The sequence below is a fragment of the Sinohyriopsis cumingii genome, chromosome 12 (genome assembly GCF_028554795.1).
Source record: "Sinohyriopsis cumingii isolate HCF-2022 chromosome 12, ASM2855479v2, whole genome shotgun sequence".
In the NCBI taxonomy this organism is placed as follows: domain Eukaryota; kingdom Metazoa; phylum Mollusca; class Bivalvia; order Unionida; family Unionidae; genus Sinohyriopsis; species Sinohyriopsis cumingii.
In genome coordinates this window covers 52,986,364-53,014,254 of record NC_142972.1, presented here as the reverse complement: position 1 = coordinate 53,014,254, position 27,891 = coordinate 52,986,364, and the positions used below count along the sequence as shown (strand labels likewise).

Sequence of the window (27,891 nt, the reverse complement as noted above, 5' to 3'; positions counted from 1 at the left end):
GATTAATCGATGACAAAGTTCTTCCCTGTTTAAAAATTGCTAAAGTTGTTGAAGGTTTTGATGTGAGAGAATTTGAAAATTCTGTATTTGTAGATGATTAAATTGCAAATATTGAAACCACACTCTATGATACTGGCAATATTGCATGTGATTTAGTTAAGCCTAATTTGGTGTTGTTGAAAACGCACCAAGTGAATTATTCATTCAATTACGTTTGAACTAAACAAAGAAAACAGACGTTATTAGAAATGATGATCTACTATATAATTTGAAACAATGAAACCTTTAAATACAAAAATGCTATATTATGAGAAACCTGGTATTAATACACTTCAAGTCTTCAGAACACGCAGCATCAACACAGTTCTATCACCTAGCGTAATAGTAGACCAGATTGGAAAAGGGATGCTAGTGAAATTAAATTTGACAAAATCATCATACAAATGGCTGTCACATATTGCAGAGGAGATACCATACAGTTGTCCTTGGGAATCGACCGTCGTTTAAAGACAGTAAAACAGATCCCTGAGGTTGTTGACATTCCAATAATATTGACGAATTAACCATTTGATCCGCAGGTAAACGAAGAATAGATGTTTCTCACATAAGAATGAGAGCTTCCACCTGCAGTGAAGAAAGAAAAGAATTTTTACTAAATTTAAAGGAATGGAATTAATGAGTTATGTAAACAACTGTAGAAGTTCTCAAGTTGGCAGTATGGCTACATTGGGATGCAAAGACCATTTAAAGCAGACAATTTTTAACAATTGCTAAATAATTATTAGAAATTATTTTTCTCAGTTAGGGACCGAACATATGATTCATTATTGGGGAAAGGGTCTTCTGGTTTTATTTTGAGATATGGTATTTGTTTTAACTTTAAAATAAATTTTATTTTGCTATTCAAATTTTGTTTTCAAGGTATTTGAGAAGCGAAATTATTTTCAGAAAATCCCTATCTGCTTCCCTTCCACCAACCAATAATTAAATGTTTAGTCCCTTCGCCAGGTAAGACGGTAAATTAGTCAAGCCACTTTAGAAAGAAATATCGAATAGCATCTGCAGCCATTAGTATCATTGTCTGTTTATTTCATGGTCAATTCTTTCTTTTGACTATAATGCCACTTATTATGAGAAAGTGAAGTATCTGAGGAACATCATCATCATCATCCTTTTTCTATATATAGTTGTACTCACCTTGCCTTCTGTATTGTCCTCTACAACTTCTTATTATTTTGTCACAGATTGCTTATCAGCTTTTTGAATACATTGATTCTACATTTTTACTGATGGCAGAATGTAATCCTAGTTTAAACCAGTCACTGGATGTATTTCCGATTATAATTGTAACCAAACAAAATACCAAATTTTTGCAATCATATCTCAAAATAGCAAACATGTTAGCCCAGGTCAAAAATCAAAATCAATATTTTTACTTATGAATCTTTTATATGGTGCAAACCTGTTTATATTTTGTTCATGATGATTTGTCTAACCCATTGCCGCACCGTCAAATGAACACGGCAACCATGTTCAAAACCACGACTAAAGCCATGATTTTGTAACCGGTCAAATTCCTTTTCTAGAAGTTATTTATATCTGCATCTCTTTTACGATAATAAAAACCACTGTCAACAATTTTGACATCATTTTCATCAATGGTCGTGGATACATGCTATCATCTATCATTGTTCTATTGCTACGTTTAATGTATCTCCGGTCAGTAAAATTGCTGTAAAGATAATGAAATCTCTGGGCTGCTTGCCTATGCTGTTGACAACTGGATTCAACCTTATTTCATTCGGAGAGAAGGTTTTTGAGAAATCATTTATATGAGTTTTACTAATTCTAGAACACTTATATTTGTTAAATGCCTGTGAAATATCCCACAACTATAACCATCAATAACTACTTATTTCAATAGATTTTTGTCAGTGTCGTATGTCCCTATGCGCTTCGTATCAATATACTTCGTCCTTTGCTCTAAGTTGGACTGCCTATTTAAGTTTTTAATGGTGTTTAGTTCAATGACACTTTTATAGTGTGGTAACTTGTTATCTTTCACGTTGTAGTACACGTTTTATATGGAATGATTATTTTTGCAAGTACAGTGTCGTTTTGCAGTCAACCTTGTACGATTGAGCCAGGTCACTGACTCTTCATGTAGCTGTGGAGCTCTACAGACCATGTCGCACAATGTGAACAACTGGTCCACTGACGAGTTCCACGATGAACTGCAGGCCCCGCACCTTGCTGCTGATGACGCTGTTAAGTGGCTTGGCATGTAGTGCACACGATAAATAAGTAATAAATAAATAAATAATTTTCCCATTGAACTGAATTAATTCAAATTAAGTTATTGAATAAAGGTAAGGTAAACTGACGTCCATCACATTATCGGTGAATTCTATTTCTTTAAAACAAACGTTTTGTGACTAGAGTCTTAAAATGTTTCTCTGTGGTCTATAAAAGCAACATTGTATATATGCCTGCACTAGCTTTCCATTATTTACGTGCTATTAAATTTTCGTGATCCCATTTTACTGTTTTTCCACATCCACGTGTAATTCTTTGCTGATTTCCTCTCGCCATCTTTTTATTTCCCACACTCTATTGCCATTTTGATTACGCCGATTTTATACTTTCTTTCAATGTTTGGTATTTTGTATAACGTTTCCATTTCCTTCTGTAGCGCTTATTAAAGCATATGGTTGACTGTTCATGCGATACACATAATCTCTGATGCGATGGAGTTTGTCAATAATATTCAATATTGACTGTACCATTTCTTAGTGAAATTTAATTTCATTCCTTAATAAAAATTTAGTTAAAATGTTCGGTGAAAACTTTATCTCCGAAATCATATATTTACACACATTTCAAGATCATTTGGTTGTCAAGTGTGTTGTAATATTTATGTAACAATTTGATATGGAATGATAAATTGTACATGGCAAAACTTTATTCCAGTCAAAACGTAAAGTTGTTTGTGCAGTTGTTAAAAATTATTTTTGAATGAAATTCCAAAGAAATTTAAATGCTGCATATTGTATCACTTTGTTTGTATTGTAATCTTATTGTAGATGTTATTTAAAAAAAATATTTTTGTTTATAATTCTACAGGAATTTCATTAAATGACCTGTTAGGGTATCGTGAACGTTGTTCTCATCTTATCACATTCTTAATGTGTAACATTTTGTTTGTTTTACAGATATACCTCTTGCTTGGAAAACACGACCTCTTTATATTTTACCTTAAATTCTTTAAGTCTCAAAACAACCGTATCACTTAAAATCAATTCTGCAATTTTAAATATTTTCCCGATAATGTCATTAAGGGAACAGTGTTTAAAAATTATTTTTTAGCTTGAAATTCAGTTTCACAGATTTCAAATGCTGGTGCTCAAACTGTATACTTTGTCAAGTAACTGAATAAATTGATCCATACTTGTCATCTGTGTCCATCATTTCTTGCTTCATCGCTATTCATCTCTAATGAGTGTCATTGTATTCTTCAATTAAATTTAGAAAAACGTAAACCCATTTCCTGGTTTCAGTTTGGGTAAAATACTTTCGCATTTTATTTTTTTTGGGGTTCTTTTAAACGTTTCCAAAAATGATACTCTTTTGTCTGAGTAAACTGAAGCGTGCTCATTGTTTTGGTTCTCAAGTAAACCCTTAATATTTACTTTTTACAACACTTGTACAACACCTTTCTTTCCTCAAATTAACTTTTCAGGTTTTCGCTCTTTGAAGCTTTCCCTAAAAACATGTCGCATGTCGTCTCAATTTGTTTTCACTGTTTGCAGTCCAAGCATAATTTAAGAAAATATATACTCCTGTTTAAATTATTTATATATCGCAATACATAAAATTCAAATTGATACTCGCCTCTTAGCTTTCGTCGCTTCGACAGTAATGATTTACTAAACATCAGTCACGTCATATACCACAAAACATTTGCTCTAGCTCTCTGTTCGTAGCTTATTTGTTGTGATGATTTGGTTAACGTCTGTGTAGCATTTGCCTCCATTTTGTGTTTTTGGTCTTAAAATCCTGCTTTGATATTTTCCACACTGTATATGTGTGGCTGTTTGTTTGTTCATTTTAGCATGATGGAAATCTTTGAAAGTCATGGTTCAACTATGTACGCAATTAAACATGTAATCAAAAATTCTTCTAGTAAGTAAAATATGCCTTTTATCTTCACTAATCAATCTGATTTATAAAGTAGCAATATTTACATCGTTAGCATATTGTATTGCGTTTCTCCATATTTGTAGCATTTAACAACCTCCATTTATTTGTAATAACAACATTCAAATAGCACGACAGTGCGATATTTCATTACTAGATTCACGACAGATTTATATCTTCTCCTAGGAGATAAACGACTTACACATCTTTTTGGTCTGAGGTATTTTGGGTGGCATTGTTGTGTTCACCGTACTGTTCATTTAAATTTGTAACAAAACAAAGTCAATACAAAATATAAAGGGAGGAAATATGCAAATTTGTTCTCAGTTCACACGGCACATAAACATATACAACAAATCTCCATGTTCTACTTCGCCGAAATCCGTTTTAAACCGTGACTGTTTAACCCCGAATGATGACATTTAAACAGTCAAGTATGCATACAAATAACTTCACCAGCGATAACAACTGTCTCCGACTATTTGTTGTTTGAAGGAAAACATATGCGGCAAACATAACATAACTGACCCAGGAAAGAAACGCAACAGTCAAATACATTCTTAACATACACTTCCTTATTCACTTTCAGACAGATAGACGTCATAAGAAATGCATTGCCATGCACGAGTCTTTCTCAAAGACCGTCTTTAAAATTCCAAGTCTCTGTCAATTTTCCACTCATGGAGGTAAGCAAGTCATAAAATTAGACAATTTACAATAAATTTTGTTTGGCTGGATAAATACGGTATTCAGTATATTGCCATTCTTTTGCATTCGTTTCCAGTTAAACGCTCTGTAGCTTTGTATGATCCAAATAGCCCTGACTGTGCTGTCTACCTGGTTTATCTTCATTCAATTGTGAAAATATTCTAATTATTCTGAAATTTGGAAACCACGTTCTAATCGTAATCTTAGTAAATACATTGTGATTGTTATCTCCAGTCCTTTGAAGATCATGTACTAGGTGCAATTTCATCATTTTCTTATGAAAGGCGACGTAACTCATGAATACAAAGTACTCTACATTATCCGACAAAAGTGTAGAATGACGAGCACAAAGAGATTTAGGACTTTCATTGTCAGATATAGGGATATAAAATGTGAACCAGTCCTTTCATCTCTTTTGATTAAATTATATAATTAATTAAAGAAAGAAAAAAATATATATAATATGCGGATAGAATTCAATACGCTAGGTGGAGAAAATCCGAAACTTTCTATTATTCTAACCTTCTTCTGAGTGTTCAGAGAGATTCAGAATTTGGGGACCTTGTGTCGGAGTTCTTTACTGCCCCTGGCTGAGTTCAACGTTACAAGCGGATTGCAGTTGTACGTGCGCAGCCCCTTTGTAAATTTAAACTGATTACAGGCACAAGTTGAATCCAGGACGATATATATTGGCGGCGTGTGAAGATAATGAGAAATTTGTAGAATAAGTCGTGATTAATGACAGTTTGAAGAACTGATTAATAAAAGAGAGAGAGAGAGAGAGAGAGAGAGAGAGAGCATTGATTAATAATTCATAATATTTACAAATTTATTGTGTACAAGCACTCTTACATTTTGCGAGTATAATAACAAAAACCTATATGGTTACAGGTGCGCTGATATATTATAACTACAATACAATGGTTTTGTTTGTTTTAATCATATTTAAATGTAACATTAGGATACAAATGGATTGGGCACAATTGTTTTTGATGATGTCAACGATAATCAAATCGTTGACAAGTTGAAGAAGCTGTAAGGAAACCGTTGAAGCATAACATTCTTTCTAAAGGCATTAAATGACGCAAAGCATACATTTGCGCTATGACAGAAATTTTTGAAGCGATGTTTTTGTAATTGTATTCAGTTTTCATTAGTTTCTGGGAGAGAGAGAGAGAGAGAGAGAGCACAACGTTTTCACACAACGTTTTCACAGTTACCTTCAGTGGCTGTTTCGGAAATAAAATCGTGCATTGCAAATAAGGATTTCTTATGAAACCGAACTCGTAACGTTCTAATATTAAAAGTGAGTAAAAAAATAATCCATTCAAATATAAATGTAATCCATGTACTTATCCAAAGACTCAGCGATAGTGTTAATTGCTTTATCTCAGATTCACCTTTGCCGATCTACAAAAGAACTATGGCACAAATAATTCTAATAATATAGAGAAATATGCTTTGCTAATTACAACGGAACACAGATTACACATTAACTTTTGAACCACAGTATACCCGCCCCCCCCCCCCAATCACATGAACTAGCTTTCTACACATTGTAAATGTAACAGTCGGTATCAGAATGAAGCAACACACTGATGGGTTGGATTTCCTATTTTCATGATACAATAGCTGAATTAATTTATTTTTGTAATCCGAATACTTTGGGGTTAAAATGTCAGTTGTATTGGGGAGTGGAGAAACCGGACACTTGTTGTCCTGGTATCATGGTTTTGCAAACAATTTTGTGTGAAATTAATGTATCATCACGGTCGAGGACATGAACAAGGCATTTATGTCTTCAGGTCAGCCGAATTTTTGGCACAATGTCGTGAGCCAGGGAGCTATGACCGGCATAACGAGTGTCCCAGGGGACAGATGTTACCTTTTGGAATGATCCGTATTTCTTGATTCTCTACGTTCAAGGTTCGAGAAAGTATTGTCATCAATGCTGGATTCTAGAAATCAGAGGACTTTATGAGTCACAAGGAAGAAAAGTAATAGTTTAAAAACAAAGTGAATAATTGAGGCTATACGCGATTTTAAAATATACTGTGGAATTTGTGGATGAATTCTTAAGCCACCTATACCATTTCAATATCATTACAAAATCTATATTCTTCTTGAAAGTTTTGCCGTTTCATTTTTTTCAATCATATTAAGTTTAAAGCTTTCCACATATAAGGAGTTATCTTCAAATCGCGTGATTCTCGTCGCTATTTCTGTGTTCCACGGGAATACCTTTGTTCTGATTTGTATTGAGCCATGAAGTGTTGAAGCGAAGACAAAGGGTCTTTCTGCACTTTTTCATTTACTCTGGAATACTGTATACGTCTTTGCAATGGGACATTAATAAGGGAATAACTGAGTTTCTTTGAAATATAGTTAGTGGAACATTATATCAATTTAATGTAAGGTGACCAAAGAATGAAATAATGTTGTAGTATACCAAAAAATACTTATATGCGCAAGTTGTTTATAATTAACATACGTCGTAGGCTTACCTTGATAAGTATATCAAGGTTAAAAATTATTTTGTCACAATCAAACTTAAAATGGTGTATGGCACTTAAGGACACGCGGTACTAATTGTATGGTCAAATGGGAACCAGCCTGTAAATGAGTGAACACAAAATAGAGTATATATGGGTTTGGCTGGTCATGATTGGTTAATAATGTAATACATGTTTCAGTAAAAAGAATCTTTTAAGAGCTCATCCTAGTTGTAAGTGATAAAAATAGAGACATTGTTTTGTTGATGGAGTTTCAGTCCTTTATCAGGCTTGAGTTTGGAACACTCATTTCTAAAATTAGCACCTGATTCTTTGGTGCGGAATTGAAAGCATATATTTCTAACACATGCAGGTCCAGAAAATGCCGCGGCTTATATCCTTTTCTCTGAACAGAGACTGACATCCAGCTTTCATCTATACTGATAAATATAGGTAACGTGAACACTCAAAAATGTTTAGTTATGTAATTTTTAAAATCATGGTGTTTGCATAGGTTTACTATCGGAACAGAATTAGTAGCGTGAGTCCTTAACTGGTTTTGTCACAATGATCTATTCAATGTTGTAGTGTACTCAGCTGGTTTTGTCACAATCAAATTTAAGAGTTGTAGGTCACTCAACTGAATTTGTCACAATCAGCATAAATAAAACCCGTTTGCCTTGGTTTAGATATAGGTATATATGGTCTTTTGACCGAATCTGATGATTTTGCAGCATTTCACCAATTTCTTATATAAAGATGTTTCCATAACTTTCACTGATATTTAGGCAGTTTCCAATGACGAAGGAAATTTCAAAGATCAATCGGAATATTTTCTCTCTGCTCACATGACCTAAGATGTCACTGAAGCTGACTCAGCTTGAAGAAAATAAATCGCACGAATTTTTTTCAATTGGAATATATAGCAACAGATTTGTACTTCCAATAGGGTAGTTTCGTCTAAAAGAAAGGCTCATTTTATACATATTCAGTCGTTAGAAATATGATTCACATCCCGTATAAGCAAACTAAATTAAGGATCACCATTCGTGTATTAATTGTTGTTAGATATATGTTTGTTTTCACATCGAATGATTCATGCTGCTTGCATAGCTTTGTCAACGGTCAATCTTGATTCTAGATGTATGAGTTATTTATAGACATCACACATAATTTCGACCGATAGTTTAACATCACATACTGCAACACGTGATCTGTTCATTAAAATCAAAGTTTGTTTATCCAGGTCAAACCAAGGTCTTCTAGAGGAACACGTAACACCAGGAATTACGATGTAAAACCGAAACAGTAACGTTAAGAAATGGCAAAGTAACGGTTTCGAGAACAGGGATAAGTAAATAATTTCTGAATTTTATAAATATGGCTTTCATGTGTATTCAAAAATACCATGCTTTTTCAGTTGCTTGCAATGACAGGATGTTAGATTTTCTCAGTTGTACGTGAGAAAGATCGCCGCGAATGCCTATGGCAAGTGTAACTATTTATTTACGTGTGTCACCGCATATAACTAACGGCAATTAATTCTGTCATCTGAACCAAACAAATTTTAGACTAAAAATTTATACCCCACCAAAAAAAAAAAAAAAAAAAAACCGTCCCGCGTAGCTAAGTACGAATCGCGTGCGGTAGTAGTAGCGCACAAATTGGTGTACTGGTCGTAAGACTTGGTGATTAATATTCATTACAGTTTATGTAATCATACCAACTCATCCATTATTCGTTATAATACAGCTTGGCAGTTTAATGGCAAATACAGATGTCGTATGCATGTTGTTGAGGAAAACTTTAATCTGAACACGCAAAAACTGTTAGATAGTTTGAATTGCGTCATTCACTAGTAAATAACCTTTCTATGCAAGATAAAAAAGAATGATGGCAAAAAAGTAAAATATACATTGAAAGTCTAAAATGAAATAGTTTGCAGTATTGGAATAGCGGACTAGGCTACAACAATTAACCTTGTGGTAATCGTGAAGAAGAAATAGAAAATTAAGACGATACTCACATACAAACAACAATACTCCATACTACATTTCCCTCGACAAAACGACACTGACGGTCTATGTCGTAATAAATGTCGGGACTGATTGATGTTGAATTATTTATTTGCGTGTGCTAATTCTTTTATCTTCAAAATAAGGTATCCTAACTTAGTAACCCGCCAATAATAAGTATCTACCCTTCGTTTTGTGCACACCTGTGTTAAAACCTCTACCTGATCTAGGTAAATATCAGAGACAAATATTTCATGCTGTAGAATCCTGAAATGATTGAACACAGTTTGCAATCATTCATGCCGCTAAAAAAAGAGCATTGGAATGAATCGCTCTTTTATTTTCCAGACCTTAGGCGAATCAAACCAGCTGATGATGATGCATATATCACGCAATTGACAATTTTGTGCTAGGTAGGAACTACAAAATGGACATAGGTTGTTGTAGATGTGGAGCAGCGTTTACTTCATACAACTAGAGAGCAACAAATCCACACGATATCGTTAGTTGACTGTAATTGTTATCAACTGTCAACATGGTTTACAATTTGCTTTCAACAGCTCTTGCTTCTGTGCAAAATATACACGAACAACCCAGAAGCAGAGAGTAAAATTATTCTTTTTTCTCAAATATTATCAAATCTTTTGAATATACTGATGTATATAAGTCGATCCAATAAGGAAGAGAAGGCAAACAGAGACAAATGATGTCAAAGAGACAGTCAACTTTCTTTAGTCAACTTTCTTTAACCATATATAACAGATAAAGATACAGTGCGAAAAAGGATAAAATTGATATCTCTTGATGACCACCTTCCCAAATATGCATGATCAGCAGTTGATATTGATGCGAGTCGTTGTTGTTGTTGTTGTTGTTCTGGGGTTTAACGCCATTTTCAGCACAAGATAGGCCATATATGGCGGCCAGTATAACTGGTGGAGGAAGAACCCTGGAAAACCCAGGAAAGAACCACCGACCCACGAGAAGCTACTGGCAGGCTCTCCCACGTACCCACGCTAGCCGAGCCTTGGACTCGAACATACGCAGACAGAGGTGAGATGGCAGTGATCCGGAACGGTAAGCGCTTTAGACCACTCGGCCACTCGGGGCCCCTGATGCGAGTCAATGAAGCATGAGTGTTTCCAAATCCACAGCTAATTTGCATTTAATTTATGTTTCTGCCAACTAATTGATTGTCTATCAGTACTGATTTGTGCATATTGGAGTCAAAGGTCTCATCGAAATCCATGTCTTCAATACATGGGCTAGAACATAAAGATTTCCGAGTTCATGTATGTTTATGTATGTATGTATGTATGTATGTATGTATGTATGTATGTATGTATGTATGTATGTATGCATGTGTGTGTGTGTGTGTGTGTGTGTGTGTGTGTGTGTGTTTTGGAAATACAATATAAACATGATCATTGATGTTTATGTAATCAAGAATAACAATCTGGAATGTTCTCTTTATAATCGAGTTGATTCAGTCTTTGTTGGCGGGCTCCGCCAATGGCGGTATTGGGAAAGCTGGCCACTAGCTTCCCGTGAGTCAATGGTTCTTACTGGGGTTTTCCCTATGTCCTTCCTTCGCCTGTTATACTGGCCGCCATGTATAACTTATGCGCTAAGAAATGGCGTTAACCCAAAACAACAGCAACAAAAACTGTCACGGAATTGTATAAATCCTTTCATTTATTAAGTAAATGTATACGGGTTTCGTATATTTTTGTGTACAACGATACCCGAGAATGATTTATGTATATTCTACAAAGATTTCGAAATAGTGAGTTCGGTTCATCTTATGCCCCACGTGCGAAGTGCTTTTGATGGGAAGAACCGAAAACTTCCAGCGCACAGACGATGTATAGCGGCATCGTCTGTCTACAAATGCCTCACCGTAAGACAAAGTCTTTACATTACGAAACTTTTTGTCAATGAGCGGTCTACTTTAAGGACTTGCACATCTTCAGCTGTAGAGGTATGTGAGATATTAATTTATTGTTTTTAAGTTATAACTATACTACTACCTCGTTTATTTTTGTATATTTTCTATGTAGCTTTGGCCTAGGTTGTATCATGCAAATATTTTCTATTCTTGTTTGTGACTTAGCAAGAGATTTATATTAGCAATATATAAAGTTGCATCTTTAAGAAACGTTTAGTACCGTAGGATTGTTGTAGGGCACGGTTAGGTTCATTTCTGAACTTGTGTATTGTTTTGTGATTATTGTGCCGATAATGTAATCTGTGTAGCTTACCGTATATAACGTCATTACGTTTTATCGTATATGCCCGTGTCATGCATATTACACGGTGTTAAATGTATTTTTAGCTGACCAGAGTGATCGGAGTCGCAGCTGTATAGCTGACCAGAGTGATCAGAATTATCGGAGTGATCGGAGTCGACGTGGTACCAGCTGCAGAGCTAACCATAGAAGTTGACCATACCAGCTGCGAAGCTGAGCCATAGCAGCCGTAGAGCTGAATAAACAGTGTTGCCGGTCGAGTAGCAGGTGATCGGGCCTTGTTGACCGAGATTGGTGAGCGCTTATTGCTCAGTTGATCAACCTGGAATACTGACTGCGTGATTGACCAGTGTCACTGGAAGCCAAGTGTGCTGGTGACGGAGTGTGTAACTCCATGCTTGTAATCTTTTAGCTGTGGGCTAATCTTGGGGTTTGTAATAACAAGTGTATTTTTTTTGGACTCTAAAGATATTTTGTACATCTGTCACTTTGTTTTCATCCTTTTCACTATTTGAGTGAATACATTTTTACTATGAGTAAGATAAGTTTTACTATTTGAGTAAAACATATCATTCTTTCGTTGTGAAATCACTGTGAATCATTTACCCCTTGTCCTTGTACTGTGTAAGGTCATTTATTTGTATTTTTATTATTTAGTTCGTACGGATTATGTTAATTGGTCCAATATTTGGATATTATACGCACGTATTACTCATAATTATTTTCTCATTCAAGTCATTCGTCATTAAACATTGTATCTGCATCACCATCAAAAGTATTCTGTTGTAAATTCGAAATCCAACCCGGTTATCGTGTTACTATAACAGGTCTTTGCTGGCAATCTTTAATGGCCACACCTGTAGCACAAATGTCATTTATCCGGTAAAATTAAAATATTTTTTAAAAAAATCCCCCAGTTACTAACCTTTCATAAAATGACATCGGCACTCCCAGACAATCTGTGAAGTTTATTTTCACAGGTTTGCTGACCAGTTGTCTTACTTTTGCCTTTCAGCATATCATATAATATTACAAACCGATAGTTTGTATACTTTCCGTATGAAAATCAGTCTGTATCGTGGATTTCTAATATGTTTGGTTACGAATGTATATCACGTTGTGTCTATGGGCTTCTAAATTACAAAGACAAATTTGAATCACCCAAAGCAAAGGTTCAAATGATTTAGTCTTTTTGACCAAATTCTTTACATTGAGCAAAGAGCAGCAATGTTAATGTTTTTCTTAACACAAGACCACAACTAACGTAGAGCTAAAATTATCGATGAAGGTATTTCACTTTGCATGAAATCTTACAAAAGAAATTGGCCAACTTGAATTATTTATAAGATAATAGTGTATCTGATATTCAATGATTTAGACTTACTAATTGTTAAGTACCTGTTCTACTACTTAGGAAAAAAGAAAAGAATTACATTTAATGTAAAATCCTTTGCAGGACTGAAGATCGTTAACACATATGGTCCTACATGTGCGAGGGACATACTGTGTTACTTTTCAAAGATACTCGGTGTAACTTGCTTCATTTCAGTATCCATAGTTCCAAGCGGAAATCTTTCTGGATAGCACAGGATTTGAGTATATTGTCATATTGTTTGAAAGGCAGTAGTAGCAACAACAGTCGTATTATTTTCTTTCCAGAAAAAAATATACAGGCTTTTTATAATGGCTCCTTCAGTCGTCTTTGAAAAGAATACGGTATGCCCTCGTTTATAAACTGATCCCAACTGCATATTATAGAAATCCAGATACGCCATTACATGATGCGCCGGCATATCCGGATCTACGCGGTTTGTTAGGAGTAATTATTAGAACGAACCACATAGACCGTGATCTGCTAGTGCATTATTCAACGGCAGATCAAGGTATCTTTGTGTTTGTAGTTGGACTAGACGAAGAAGCAAAAAGTGGCACCTTAGCCGTTAGGAAAATGATGACCAACACGGACTGCTATTACGTTCATGTTACATTTTACAGCTTGAGTTTTGCGAACAAGATTTAACTTATGACCTAAATGTACTTCAAACTGAATTAGAAATGGCGATTTAGTGACCCCTAGAAGTATTTCAAAGAAGGCTTTGAGCGTTATTTTGTCTCGGCGATGCAATGTGGTAATAACAGTTGTATACATGTACATAAAGGTGGGGCCGATGTAATTGCTACCATTTATAATAACTATAACAACGATAATCTAGGAACGTATTTAAAGCCTAAATTATCCATTACCGGTATGGACTTGCACAATTAATTTATTAGTTTGGGGTTGAAAAGCCGATAAAAGTAGAACTATCACAATTTCTGTAGCCTATAGATATGGACCCATGTAATCTAAAATTATCACATTTATTAATCTATTTTCGAAATTAAGTCTCGACGACTATTGGTACGGAGTAAATATTGCAAAATATTTACATATATATATATATATATATATATATATATATATATATATATACACACACACACACATATATACACATATATATATACATATATATACACACATATATACACATATATATATACACATATATACACATATATATATATATATATATATATATATATATATATATATATATATATATATATATATATATATATATATATATATATATATATATATATATATATATATATATAAGGGGCGCTACTAAAGGTAAGTCCCATTAAAAGATTTGTCTCTGTAAGCTTTTCTTTACTTCTGAGTGTGTGCGGTACTTGCATTAAGTTTAACAAACCCTATCATCGAGACGGCAATACCCTAATTTACAATTTATCATGGAAAATCTCCGTGAAGTCTTCACTCTCTGTGGTACATTTTCAATAAATATCCGACGTAATCCCATTAAGGTAATTTCTGATAGGGTGTCAGTTTGCCACCACACTCACTGCGAGAATTAACAAAGGTGCGAAACACTTAACTCTCCAATCTGATCAATCAGGAGATATTTCAACAATTCTTCGGGTACAGTTTCAGTTGAAATAATAGTGTACGTCGTCTGGAGTTGAATTATCAGGTACGAAAATCGGAAAAATTGTAATAAAATGAAATCCGAAGACTGATTTTAAATATACCTTTTTATTGCAGTGCTTATTACAAATCTAAGATTTATTATTTAACAAAACGCGGTGTATGTAATGAAAACAGGAATGCATAAATGTCAATCTGAACACCATGATAGTTAAGCTTTACAATATTAAACAGAAACGGTTGACAAAGAAAAAGATCACTACACCGTGTTAAAACATGTGAAATACCACGATAGAAAGGTGAAAGAACGCTTTCTTGTATCGCTTGACCATCTCTATGCTCTAGTTCTCGCGACTGCAGGGAAGATTTTTTTTTTTAAATTAATAAATCAGAAAATACGACAGTTGAATTTCAGACGACATATTTTGACTAAAAATATTCATTGATATGTATTATAATTTGTTTACCACAAAATCACTAAAAGATTTGAGTGAAAATGGAAAAAATCGTTCTGTGCTTTGATCCTTGAAATCGTCTTACAGGAACTTTAAATGTCAAGGAGTACAGGAGGCAACAATATGAGTTCAAGTTCAAACTCACCTGACTTTTATGAACTCTAGCTTTATCGATGTACCTTTTTGGATGTGTAACTGTTTTTATTAACCTCGGAAAACAATCAACTTAGAAAACGTGTGACATCCAGAAACGAGTGACAATCCCCGTAAGATTGGATACATTTTGCATGCTGTACCAGTAATTATTCTCTCAACTGAAGCATTGACCGGATTTGTTCTGTCTCAGACACAAACAGCTTTATTTTCACTTGAAAATAAACCAAAAATGTTTCTTAAACACCGTAGCCCCCTCCCCAAAGTACTTTACCACCATCCCATCCCCAACAAAAATGCCTTTTCTTCTAAAAACAAACACCTACCCATCACAATACATTTTCTAAGAAATATGATTCCTGTCTCAGCCAGAAATCTCTTTTTATTCCCCTGTTTTTCAGAATGAATATTCCACTTTCTTTACTAAAGGTTTATCAAAGATTGAGACCCTGGCGTCACGCCCGGTTGTCCAACAGTTTTGTTCAGCTGATCCATAAGATCACTTAAAGATGATCGAATGAAGATGATCTAGACACTGTTATCTTCTTACAAACTAACTGTATCCAGCTTCTAACAGAGATAATCAAATCATATAAATTTAAGGTGATATTATATAATAATCATACAAATAAATTTAATTTATTTATCAAATCTAGATAGCATCTAATCAAACAAAGGTGTCTTCAGGGGTAAAGTTTACAATGTCCGAGGTTAAAAAGGGGGTAAAATTTACATGTCAGAGGTTAAAATAGGGATAAAGTTTACAATGTCAGACGTAAAAAAGGGGTAAAGTTTACAATGTCAGAAGTTAAAATATTACGTCGCGCAAAATAATCAACATGACTGTATATACTTTAATTATACATGAGTGAATTTAGGACAAAGATCAAAATTATTAAGTTACAATATCCATCCGTGAGTGATTTTAGGGAAACAAAAAACAAAATGTAAAATATAATATTTTACATTATCTGTATTATTCAAACAGTTTAAAAAATTTAAATAAATACGTACTATCTGGAAATTCATATTGAAATGATATTGTCAAACCATACTATTACAGAAATATTTAAAATGTTACATCGCTTTTTAATGCATCAAGGCAATACAGTCTCATTTATATTTAAACATGTGCTTTTCTATCATTGAATTTAACACGGTTGTCTTAAATATTTAACTTTCACTGAATAACGTAACTGTAATTTCCGAAAATTTCATATTTGCTCTTGTTGTGTGATTTTAAAAAATCTAACAACAATGAAATATCTTGAATTTGTATCATAACACCTGAGAAACAATCTGAAACAAATCTGTACCAGCCATAAAGTAAATTTCTGATTAATATTTCCGAACATTGCTTTATTTTGCTGTTACCAATAGAGTTAGATATTTCGATGTCATATTCATTAAGTTTCAAAATTGTATTCGTCCGCCTTTCCAAAACAAAGAGGGATATTTTTATTGGTGATAGAAATGACACGATGAATTCAGAACTTGTGCGCATGCTCCTGTTTATATTAGTTTCATGGACCATAGTTTGACACTATCTATCCTTGTACATAAGAAAACATTTATTTTGAGAGATTGGCTAAATGAGCAGTCTACGTACATATTACACTAGCAAGATTTCCAAACAGAAGAGTCATTGTTAGTTACGTAGGTAACCAGTGGCAACCATAAATTGTTTACACGCTGGCAGACCAAATATTTATCAATGGATACAATTAGAGTAAAACAGTAATAGATGTGTATTGAAAATAAAAATGTGAAATCCCAAAAAAAAAAAGGGAAACGATATGCACGATGCTTATAGAGAAATATTTAATAAGAGAAAATAAAGAAAAGGCACAGGTCGTTGAAGGGAAAGACATGTACAACCGGAAGATCAAGGTATTACTGTAGAAGAACATACGGCGCACACTTTCCACTTACTTTGACAAGGAGTGCATATTATGGAAAGATTTTATAGAACTCATATGACATAAATGTGGATATAGCTCACTTAAAAGGAATAGATGTATTGCCTTATCCTAATCAATAACCTATAATAATCACAGATCGATACGTATGCTACCAGTTAATGTCATTGACTATGAAAGCAGTTTCCAAGTATGTATGAACTTCATTGTTTATCTGATAACCGATACGTATGAGTCGCCTGAATAAAACTAGGTAAGAAAGTTTGAATCTCAAAATGCAAATCTGTCCCTGCAAAATGCTGTCTTCCTAAATGTACGGATAAAATATTTTCAACAAGGCAAATCGATTTAATTGATCCTATTATATATAAATTCAGGGTTGACAAAAATTGTTAAATGCTTAAAAAAATGGAAGGTAAAAATGGTATTAGTACAATGGTATCGATCTGATGAATCACTTACTTGTTTTTAGACCAATGAAAAAATGTCCCTAAAATAAATAGTAATCAAAATGTGTGTTTGGAAAATTCAAAGTCAAGCAACTTAATATTCAATGACATCTTATATGATGAAATAATACGATGAGATAGGTATACACAAAAATGTGGCACGTGAATTTGAGGATTTGTTGAATAAACAATGATCAATGCTGCTGCAATCACTTATTATAAACAAGGTTTTCTGGTATGCACGAATAAATAATTCTAACCAATGATCGAACATATTACAAGTACATTACGGCCTATACAGCGCAATCGTCTGCTGTAGGTCTCATTTTTCATTAATACTGGACAGAAGGTAGCAACATAATCAACTGAGCTGTTATATTCAATTTCAGTCAAATCTAGTATAAAATTTGTCCTTACACCAGTGTCGTAAATTGCGCCCAAGGGGAAATGGGCGCTCCAATACCTCTGGTGCCCGTGGTTTTGGCGCCCAGATATCTCGACGCCATGGGCAACAGCCCCATCCGCTCCCCTATCCCCGTTATTCCACAATTTGTAACATCACATACAATCATGTTATGGTGTTTATAATGCTAACACTCAATATACGTTAGATTAAAGCTCCATGTCGTGTTACAAATTGTTTGAAATTATCGATGCAATGAAGCATCTTTTCACCCTTTTATTTGGCTTTGGTAATGTTACGATGTTTTCGTGTCAGATCGTTGTATAGATATATACCTTTATCACACATGGAAACTCTTACCTAAAAGAAATGTGCAATTTATATTCTGTTTACAGCATCTGGTTTGAATAAAATATGCACATAACTTAAATACATCCATAACCATGTTAAGACGTTTTATGTAGATTTTATTTCCCTGTAACTGGTTCATGATTTCATGCACAAGTTTATAGCCTTTATGTTAGAGGTATCTTTTTAAATTTTTGCATTGTAGTTGGATATCTCTTTTATTCCATCTGCACCATAATTGTTTCCTAAGAACATTAATTTTTATGAGGTCGTCTGATTACATGTTTCAGACTGAACTTGTTTGTTGTTGATATTTTGTACGACAATTTTTCTATTTTAAAACCACATATAACACAAAATTCTTGCTCGACTCCGCCATTCTAATAATGTCTGGTACACTTTCCAAGCATCATATCTGAAATTTATTTGTCATCTAAATTCTAAAATACGAAATTAGACGTGCAAGTAAAATGGTAAATCTTTTTAAGCATTGTAGATTTTTAACGGTTGCATATTTAAATTAGCATCATGCATCAAATTTATATTTTGTGCTTTTCTGTATTATCTTTTCTGTCTATCTACACGTGTGTTTCTTCTTGAACATAGATAATATATGTTGTGTTTCATGTAGTCTATTATCATGCGTGCTTCTTAACTCATACCACGAACAATGTTGATCTGCATATTGACACTCCTATTTCTAATTTCTGTTTTTTTTTTTGTTTTTTTTCTCTCTTTAAATAACACTTCTTTGCTACTGCAAATTGTTGAATTATTTTATTTCCTAATTACCTAAATATATGTTGGTAATCCTTCCAAAATAGTCACTGTCTGTTCCATTGCTGAACTAATATACTTTTCAGGCTTGTTTTACATCGTCAATACCCTTTTGATACACATTCTAGGTGAATCAAGGATGACATTAAGGCCATTTTAGCTGCTGCATCAATACTTATTGGTGATGTTATGTAATCATAAAAGAAATCACGAACACACAAAGCTGTTGTATCGGACGCAACTGTACCGTACAGGAGACAAATACTCTCGAGCTTCAAGTTGTGATTTGCATTCTGATCAGGTAAAAGTAAAAATGCAGCAGCAGCGAACTCCTCCTGCTGCTGAAACACGCAGAATACGGCCTGCGATTCACCAACAGTCTTCCGCCTACCAAACCGCAACAATAGGTCCTGGATGCACCCACGTTCCAAGCACTCTCATTGTCTGAAACAGAGACAAGCAGGGTGTTCAAGTAAAATTACCGTGAGAAGTGCTGAATGCTGAACTGACCACTGGCTCATATTCTCCAAGCTCAGTATCGAGATTCAGCGTAGCAGACGACACAAACAAACGACGTGTCCGGATTGAATCAGGAGATGTAAAAAAGGCATACGTGGAAGTACTTTGCAGCCTACTAAATACAAGAGATATAAACTCCAACAATATCGAGATTAACTCTGTATTCTTCAGAGACTCTGCGTACTCAGCTGCATTACAAACCCTATGTCTCCAGCACACGTAATCATCAATATTGGTTTGATGCGAAGGCAGGTTGATGCCATGCAGAGACCTCTGAATGAGAAACGTCAGTTAGAAGCCTGTTTAGAAGATAGCACTTCCTAATCCATGAAGACAACCTTGGACAACTTAAGGATGAATGTCCAATGCAAACTCAGAGACTCAGAGTGTTGCAAGACCCGTTGCTGAGAAATAAGGTATATCCGATTCAGTCCTACGAAGACAGGAATGACATGAAGAACTTCTATGATGCCTTAAATATAGTCTGCGGGCCGTAGTCATAAGGAATATATCCAATACTGAGTGCTGACAGCGTCACACTGCCAACTGACAAAGAAAAGATACTTAAAGCACGGGCAGAACACTTCAACAGCATTTACACTCATTCATCTCTCTCTCTCTCTCTCTCTCTCTCTCTCTAAGGAGGCAATTGATCGATGGAAGCTACTCAATCCGACGCGGCACTGATGTGGATCTGAACAGGTTTGCAACCAAATTGTTTTTGACCAAGTTTACCAGCCGGCGTGTTGTTCACGTCTACCCGGGCAAGCATGTGATTTTCCAATGTCAAACTGTCAAACTTAAAACGTCTAACGAGATCATTCAATATATTGTTTTGAAGCTGCGAGGTGCTGCCATGAAAAACCTTGCAGAAATAAATGGATTCGGGGGAATCAGTGACTCGTGTGTGTCCGTTGCGTTTATCAAGGACTACATATACATAAATACACTATCGAATATAACAAAGCCTGGAGATGAAGACCTTATTATGAACGAAAGTCAAAATCAACTGACTCAAGAGCCAATTGATGATGACACTGCTGCAGTAAAGCAATATGTGGATATAAAATCACTGAGATCAAACTCGTGGTTGATAACACCAAATTGCCCATCACTACAACGCTGTATGAGCCAAAAGCCAGTAAAATATGCATATTATCTAGATTTATCTCAGTCGACCGTATATACTCTATCACGTTCCAATATACGGCTTATTATTACAATATTGTGGGCAGAAACGTTTGGGAATAAGGAAGCCACAAAGTAAAGTAAGGCTTTAAAAAATTTTGGTATTGATTTATTTTAATATGTGTGTGTGCGTGTGTGTATACAAGTATGTGTTTATGTGCGAATAGTTTTAAATCTCTATAAGTTAATTGTTAGAGTATGACAGTTCGTGGTATGCGATCGCGTCTAATTTATTATATTTCAACAAAACATTTTCGGTGTCAATACAAGAAAAAATATAAAGACAAAGTGTTAAAAAATATGAGTTAAAAGCTACGAAACGAAGGAAGTTACTATTAAAAGGAATTCGTGTATTTACACACACACACACACACACACGCGCGCGCGCGCGCGCGTTACTATTGATAATGTGTCTTAACGTTAGACTTTTTAATGCATGAAGTGCTAAAAAAAAGTCTCACCTTCGCTGCATTAAAGGTCAAAAGTACGCATTCTCTCTGATGGCTGACATATTTCTAAATTTCTTACAAAGGTTTGCCTCTCATGACAACAGAGATTTAATTTCTTGAAGTATGTACTTTCTTGTAACAGTCCAGCACATGCAAATTTATCAGTCTTGGTGTGACTCATTGTGATACAATAAAAACACTCAATGACAAGGAATATTTCACGTTTTCAACACAACAATAGTCAACAATTTTACAAATTTTGGAAATCTACCTCTGCAAAAGCTGTAGTTGTGTCGAGAGCTGTTGCATCGTAAGACCTCGCGGAGTGCATGTGTATGTATGTGGGAATGCGTGTCCCTTACTTTTTGCGCTCGCCATTGTCCCCCAGAATCCGGGTAATATGCGTTTCCTCTTATACTGAGCGCTAGACCACTGATCTAAATACAAGACAATTCACTCAAGGACATTATTTGATATGGAATATTGGAGATACTCTGTTTGCATTTTGTTGCCAATGCGCAAATTTATTCAGAAAAACGGCGACGAACTGAGCCAAAGTACACGATTCGTACTGATGGTGGCAACTATCATGTCTTCATTTAGTTCGACTTTGATTTGCAAATTGCTTTGTTTTTATCAGGTGACGCGGAACAACAACAGACTTGGTTAACAGAAAATCAATAGTCTTGAAGTGGATCGGTGTATTGGATCTGTAATGTTTTGATGTCAATTTTTTTTTCTTAACCTGAAAAGACGCAGCTGTATCATGTTTAATAAATAAATTGACCACACAAAAACATCCACGTATGCACTGACATTTTTATTGAAATTGAAAAGCAAATTGGATTGCTTAAAAGCCTTAACAGTATAGCTGTTCTGTTGCGTGTTCCACTGCACACTTTGCATCCAATATATTCAATGTGTACGCTGTATCATTGATATACCAAGGATGTACACATGTTCTAGTAAAAGGAAACAACGCGGATTGTACCTTCGTTCAAGGTGTCCGCTGTTTTCGGTTCTCGTTATCTGGGAGATGATCACCCTCGGTGTTATTGCCCGGATCGAGTAAACATATAGGTAGAATAAATAGAGATATAAGCAGATATATAGAACAAAACGACTAGAGTCCCCGTACATAGAAAATCAAAACTTAATCAATTGTATAAACAATGTTGATAATACAACACATTAGGAAGATACACTTCTTTCTGGAATAAATATTTCACCGAATTTCAAAACACAAATATATTTATAAAACAATAGTTGGTCTATTTTACTGATAGAATTAGTTCATCATACGATCGAGTGAACAATCGAAGTCGTTGCCTTGTACAATTGTATAACCTGCTTCTCTCCGGTTCACACCAATTTCACTGTAGCTGTTCTGCATCTTTTTTCCTTTCTTTTTCTCTCCCAGCCTCCTTACTGTTTCGTCTTCCTTTGGGCCTCAAACTTTGTGTGGGTAGGTGGATATGTAAGCATGTAGATACACATATGCTTGGATACGCCAGTGCGTAGGTACATCTAATGATACTACTGGGAATACGTCTGAAGAGCTATTTTCCCCTTTTTGTACTTTCAAGCGTTGTTCGTTTCTACCGCCAAAATTGAGTCCTTCGACCTTCCAGACATCCGGCCCATTGGACAAATGTTTTACGAGAGAATTTCTTCCAAATTGACTCTCGGAGTCCCCTGTTCCTTTGCTCTTGCAGCAAAGCTTAGACTAATTAGATTTTTCGATGGGGAAATATTTACAGCTAGGAAATTTCGTTTGGGAAACACGCTCCTTATTTAGCGTAACCAATCAGGATAAAATATATTTACCGCCTTTTCCTCTAGTCACCAAAATTGGGTCAACTTGACCTTCCTGGTTTTCGAATAACGGTTTCTAGAAATTTTCCAAGTTTGACAGTGCCACTAGGAAATCGAAGTTAGCCGTGTCCTTAATAGTCCGTCTCGCGGTTAAGTAAATGAATGCTTAATTTAAAAATCACTACCACTACCGACCAGATATTTGGAATCACTGCAGTAGCGATTTAACAAGGCCTGTCCCCATAAATCTAATTAATTGTTCTCTGGCTCAAACTAATGTGCTTTTCGTAGATCGATAGAAATTTGCCCCTTCATCTGATCACAATTTCATTTACCAGCGTAACTGGAACATAAATTTGCTTCATACGAACACTTTATATATTTATATCTCTGTGTGTATGTACGCTTCACAGGATCAGGAAAGTTTGCTAAGTTACGAAAAAAAGAAAATGTTACATACAATTTTAGGGAAAAAGCGACATACCATTTTTCCTTATATCGAATCCAAAAAATTATCTAAATATAAATTACCTCATACGTTGCGATATTTACGTAAATGAATACATTAACACCTGTATAATATCATTGACGTTAAATTAATACATTAACACCTGTATAACAGCACTGACATTTATTGAAGAATTATATTACTTTTTTGCATAATCAACTTGTGGCAGAATCAGTAATATCTTTGAAAAACGAACGATGCCTTCTTTATTTTTTTTTAAAGTCCTTTGAAACAGCCTGGAGACTGCAATTTGATATTAATTTTGTTTCATTATTTCCGATCTCTCAACATGGGTTCCAGCCGTCCTCATGTCCCGACATGTATTGAATAAACACTCTTTGTGCTTGTACACTTCTGTACAACATTGTCTCTGCGTGCCATTAGGTAAGGCACACATCTCACATTTGCTCTGTATAATATAGCATATATGTGTGAAAAGTGCCGTCAAATCCGAAACATAAATAAATTGATCAATTGCCTTTAACTAAATTATGCTTGAAAACCGCATCTTTTATATAGAAATGTCAGGTACCATATTGGTCACGTTTTCAAGTTTCTGAAATTAATTTGGATCATCTTTACTAATACATCTGTTGCTGGAGAATCTTTATATTGTCTCGACAGTACGTGAACGAAACATCCAAAGGAACCCATTAATATTTGGATGCAATGATTGTACCGTTCCAAAGGTATGCAGCTCAACAAAACCCAAGCATATTATTAACAAAACAAAGAAATGAAATACATTTATAAAAAACACATTCACCTTGAATATTCCCGCATAAGAATAGTTTTCGATGTATTTTACTCCAACTTATGTTGACTACTATCAATAGCAAATCTGTGAAAGTTAATCAAACGCTCTCGAGTCACCGAATAAGGTCGCATACTTTGCTTTGACTTTTCTTAAAGAATCAATCCGTGCTAGGAATTAATTTTATATAATCTGCTCGTAATGGTCTTAGCACAAAGCCAGGAATTAAGTCCTAGTCCAATGAGAAAATACTCAAACGGCTGCTTTGTTACCGCATGGTCAGTCTCTTTTCACTTGCTCATTCTCGCCACTCAGAATATTTGAAATTTGTTTCAAGTGAAGTCGACAGAGAGAAATAGTTCACAGCGGGAGCTTTTTTCCAGCAATATTAACAAACATCTTGAACTCACTCGTTACTGTATCCGTACTTTACATGTTTGAATTCAGCCATAGAACCCTTTGATTTTATGATAGGAAATTTTTGAGCTTCATATTTTCAGGATATTAAATATTTTTTGATGACGACATAAAGAGATGTTTTGGGGTGGGGTAAAAACAGGGCTCAATTATTACCATCAACAGAAATGCTCAAGTTTCATTTGAACGTTTTCCCGTACCTGTTGATACTTGCATTTAAAAAACTGAAGTAAAGATGATTGCTGTTTTTTGACCTTTTGTCAAAAATTCAAAGACGCTATTGCTCAGCAATAGTATCCAGAAACATTTCAACTGGCTTCCTTCAACCGGTTCTATTTTGGTGCAGGTAATATCCATATTATTTGTATTCACACCACCTCCATATTGAACATGGACTGCATTTATAGCACGACTTTTTACTATCGAATATTTCTACACACACTCAACGACCGCTTTAAAGGTTCTCTGGGTATAATATCATTGCGATTTATTCGGTTTAAAACATTTGAAAGTAAGACGATAAGCAAGTCTTGCTGAAGTGTCACTTCAGTAAAGTTCTTAGATTGTGTAAAATCGGATTAAATGTCGCTTTGATTTCACGAAATATTTTCTAATCAGTAGCAGACGATACAGGTGTGGTCCCAGAATGAAGCATGTTTTACGGCTGTTGTCCCAAATAAATAAATGCCAGCGAAGTCGTGTATAGAGCGCAGCATAATGACCAGCCCATAGAGAAAACTAGAAACTCTGAAAATCAGGCAAGGATTGCCATTATCTCCATCTATGTATTACGTTTATTGTATCAAGAACATCTTGAATCTAGATATAATATCAGATGTAAGAAAAAGAAATATTTATTTCCATGCCATCATACAAACGTGCCATCTGAGGAGTAGATCTGCACGTTCGGCACATTAATGTATTCCATTTGAATATAAAAATCAATATAAAAACTTAGGTACAATTTCCTGCCTTTATTCTTTGGAATAGTGCAAAATGAATTTCAAGATATCTGGATTTATCATCCCCTTATGTCTTTCTGATGGCATAGAAACACTGTATGAGCACAATATTACACAGGAAAGATACAGAATGTTAGGACTCAATCACGATTTCATTGTTGGTGGAATTTCCTAAGGAGTAACCATGATTCGGTCTTTCTAAGCATGAAATGAAATCTGAAGGACAATGACATAATATTTACAATATCATCAAGAGAAGAATGTCTACAGAGTAAAACTGACTGCCAAAAATCATAGAACCATAGACATTTGGATCTGAGAATTATGGCATTACAACTGTTCGGTCAATGGCAGCCAATAATAAACTGTTCGGTCAATGGCAGCCAATAATAAATACCCTTTCTTCCACACAGTTTAATTTAAATGTCAGACATAATGATACCTAAGTAGAGAACGTGGAATACAATATTTATTGCATTTAAATACTTTGTAGATGATGCGATCCTTTGAAGCTCTAACACACACACACACACACACACACACACGCGCGAGAAACCTGGCGATGTAAAAACGGCTTAGCTTTGATCTCGAAGGTGTGTACGTTGAGTCAAATGTTATATTTCCCTGGTCTTGGAATTAGAAATTATGGTTAGATTATTATTAAGTCATTTTTCCGAAAGATAAGACGGGAATAACATAATTACTTTGCCTTATTTAATCAAACATTCTTTGATTATTTTGCAATCAAGCGCATTGTAAATGGATTTAAAGTTGCATGGTTCGTAAAGTTCTTTACTTGTTCCCGGTTTACCTGAGGGATCAAACATTCACGCCAGCCCATGTCTTTAAAGGAATCCATAATTTTCCAGTCCCACTATGCACCTCAATATCTTACCGCTGAGATTCGGTAACAAGACACAAATTCTGAACTTCTGACAAAAACCATGACTGAAAGACGAGTTACGCATGTTAGATTTTAGGAAGAAAGGCATCTCAATCGTATTTTAGTCAGCTCTTAAGAATTCGTTATTATCGTTATTTAAGCAATCAAGAGAATCAAGCACCTTATTAAATGTTAGAAAGAGACGACAAAAAAAAAAAAAAAAGCCTATGCATTTTACAAATGAGTGATATCATTGTATATATTATCATTAACCAGTGAAATTCGTTGTATTTTGCCAAAGACAGTCAATATAATTAGGAGTGAATGAGTTCTCCATAATAGACTTCATGGGCATGACTTTTTACCATTCTTTCCGAGATGCTTAATGTCTTAAAACTGGAATCCATACATAAACTCTAATATTATTATTAACCTTATATTTCAATACAATCGATTTTATAATCGCTATATACTGTTTCATTCAATCCTTCCAATCGATTGCAGTAGTTACTTTTGATAAATTTCATGATATCGATATATCACTAATAAGAATGACTACGTTATACCCTCACCCCATATCAGCCGGTAATCCATGTTTATAGTCTCTCGTGTTGAAAGAGTGATATGACCTTCCCGTGTATAACACAGTAATACACGTTAACGGATTTATAGTCAGGGCGTTTTGAAATATAAAATGTAACCTCTGATTTCATTAGGACCCGAAGTGGGCCTTTTATGAGAGAATTACCCTGCTCAAAGTGATTTACAACTGTGGCAACTAAATGTTATGTTTTATCGAGGTCGCTATAAAAGATAACGTTTTTCTCTCACCGAGTTAGATGTTTTCTGTGTCAATGTTAACAAGAAAGCCTTGACGAGCGGGCTTCACACTGAGCTGGTGGAATGTGTGACTACTTAATGAAATAATTTGAATGAGATTAGAAGAGCTAGTCCTAAGTGAAATCTTTTGAAAATGTTTACATACCCATGTAACAAAACACATGGCAAACATAACAAAATTATATGAAATGAAAGATAAACATATTACCAGATCGGATGAATTGACAAAGCCTAGTCATCGGGTACATCGTGTTACACCTTTAACTGAACGAGTGTATGGATCATACACTTGCAATGACATATCAAAAGACATTATTCGCTACTGAAACGTACGAATGACAGGAAGTCAACTACCAAGAGTAATGTGCATAAAGCAGGGGAGTGAGAAAGTCCACTCTA

General features: G+C 34.8%; 1 protein-coding gene and 1 long non-coding RNA gene across 2 annotated transcripts in view; one reads left to right on the top strand and one right to left on the bottom strand.

Annotated features, from left to right (window-relative positions):
- Nucleotides 1-27,891, top strand: part of LOC149786446 (uncharacterized) — a 66,440-nt gene that overhangs the window by 13,024 nt on the left and 25,525 nt on the right. The gene's annotated exons all lie outside the window — the stretch shown is intronic.
- Nucleotides 248-27,801, bottom strand: LOC149786447 (uncharacterized). Its single transcript, XR_016424921.1, has 2 exons — nt 27,701-27,801; nt 248-624 (listed from the first exon to the last, which is right to left on the bottom strand). It is a non-coding gene; the product is annotated as an uncharacterized LOC149786447 (long non-coding RNA).